The sequence below is a fragment of the Austrofundulus limnaeus genome, unplaced genomic scaffold (genome assembly GCF_001266775.1).
Source record: "Austrofundulus limnaeus strain Quisiro unplaced genomic scaffold, Austrofundulus_limnaeus-1.0 Scaffold334, whole genome shotgun sequence".
In the NCBI taxonomy this organism is placed as follows: Eukaryota; Metazoa; Chordata; class Actinopteri; order Cyprinodontiformes; family Rivulidae; genus Austrofundulus; species Austrofundulus limnaeus.
The window spans coordinates 459,947-462,468 of NW_013952736.1; the positions used below are offsets into that span (position 1 = coordinate 459,947).

The window sequence follows — 2,522 nt, forward strand, 5'->3', positions numbered from 1 at the left end:
ACACACACACACACACACACACACACACACACACACACACACACACAACACACACACACACACACAGATTGGTTTCTTTGTGTTTTGAGGGGTTGATAGAAGACCAAAGGAAGTGGTCATCCTACCTCCTTTAGCTGATGTGCCTCGTGTTTATTTACAGTACAGTACAGAAAAATCATCTCCAATTTCTTTGTTAAAGTGGCAGAAAATTGTCTGATTTCGCATCAGGATGTTATGATTGTTGTCTGTGTTAATGCTTTATTTTAGTTTTCTGTCTTGCCATCTGTTTTCTTCCCCGTCTGCCTTTGCTCCAGCCCTGCCCACTCTCACCTGCTCCTCATGTTTCTCTCCCAGGTGTTTCCTGTTTGTGCTCGTTAGTCTCACCTTTATATTCTGTCTTGTCTTCACTTCCCTGTCTGATCATTTTGCTGTGTCATCCAGCCTGTTGGTTGTCCCTGTCCTCGAGTTCTTGTCACACCAAGTTTTGTAAATCTTTTGAGCTGCCTTGTCAGCAATTTTCTTTATTAAAGCCTTTGTTTTGGATGCTGCCTGCAGCCTGGGTTCTTTCCTGCCTGCCAATTCATAACACAGGAAAAAAATGTAAAATTGTTTTCATGTCATGGTTTCACATAATAGTGCTGCAGCTTCTCATTTACCTATCAGTACACCATGCACTAATTCTTGTGTCATTAGCTACAGCTCAATTAAACTATTAAAATGTTCTGTTCCCAAATTAGCATTTATGACAGAGATAGAAGCTATGTTCGGAAGATTCCATATTTTTGAAGTCAAAACACAACAGCTTAAATTTGGGGATGCACAGAAATGAAAATATCAGCCAATATTGATATCCGATATAGTTATTGCTGTTCTGGCCAATAACCGATATTTACCAATATTACACAAATGCACAAATTATTTAGATATACTCAAAAACACACGTGTCTTTTTGTAATATCGTAAAATACAGCCAGACCTCTGACATGGCTCTCTACTTCAGTTATTCCTGGCTGTGCAGCATCAGTATCACTATCATGATCAAACAATTACCACTCGACCAACCATTTCCCCTGCCAAAACAAAAACACAAAGCTAAAAAGTGGCAAAATCAATATCAGACATTAGTATCATCCCAGTCTTACTTATCAGACTGATACAATATTCTAAAAAATGACCTACATCAGCCGATGCCGATGTTAATGCCGATATACTGTATTGTGCATCCCTACTTAAATTACTCAAAAAAATGTGCACATAAAAACAAAAGATGGTAAATGGACTGTCCTTATATAGTGCATTTCAATCCAACCAGAATAGTTAAAGTGCTTTACACTACAATCTGTGCCCTCATTTACCCATTCACACAACAATTTATTACTGTATCTCTCTACAAAAATAATCTACATAAATCATTCCATGGAGTCCAATGCAAGACTTAAATCACACCCATACACTGATGGGACACACATCAAAGGCAGTGGTGGTTCAGTGTCTTGCCCAGAGACACTTTAACAAGTGACTGAATAGCAGGGAATCAAACCCCCAACTCTCTCAACTCAGCCACAAGAGAGACCAACTCTCCAACATGCCTAAAGGCTAACATCAGAACTGCTCTGCCAAGATGCTGTTGTGGTTTATGGTATGTCCAGTCATTGGAGATAAAAAAAGCTCTACTACAGACAGATGAAAGGTAATATCTGACAGAAATGTGGCTTACCAACTGCATGCCACACCCACCCAACTCTGCAGTTCTTTCGCTTATATAAGACTCTTTCACACTAGATGACAAACTTTCTACGATGTAAAAAAAATATCAGCCAGAATGTGGGTGGTCTGTATAGGGTTTTGTGCTGAGATCTTCCTGTGCCTATAAAGAACACACTGGGCCTGCCAATATGCATGTGAAGTACAGTAGGTTCACAATGTTTTTGCAAGTACAGAACTGCAGTAATGAGGTTGTGATAGTGTGGTGGCAATGGTGGCAGCATATCACATGGGGTCTGTGTACACCAGTGTGGCTTGGTTTTAGAGAATTTGAAGCAGGACTAGATAGGCTACAACTGTGACCTGAAAAACTTATGGAAACAACCTAGCACAGATGTTATACCCATGCCTACAGAATGGCAGATTGTAGCGGTCAAATACTATATATTAGATATCTCTTTATTATGATCCCCGCATGGGAAGCGTAAGCGGGAGTCATATTGTTTTCATACTGTTTTTTTCAGTGATTTTTGGTCAACCGTAGGACAAAAACGGCTGCACCAATCAACATGAAATTTGGCAGGACTGTAGATGAGACCGACCTGCACTGCACCAGCCAACGGTCTTACAATAGACCCCACATTTGAGGAGGGGGCTCATCCAAAGAGGGGGTGCCTGGACATGCAAAAATGTTTATAACTCAAACTTTTCAACATAGGAACTTCAGATTTATTTTGTTGTTTAGCTCTGATGAAGCTCTATCAGGCCCACCAATCAGTGCCACCCCGACCCCCAATTTATCTGAAAAAGTGGTGTCT

The 2,522-nt window shown here is 40.4% G+C and overlaps 1 protein-coding gene across 1 annotated transcript in view; it reads left to right on the top strand.

The window, feature by feature from the left end:
* LOC106527607 (coiled-coil domain-containing protein 85A) overlaps positions 1–2,522 on the top strand; it is a gene marked incomplete at its 5' end in the record, with an annotated part of 49,109 nt that overhangs the window by 44,462 nt on the left and 2,125 nt on the right.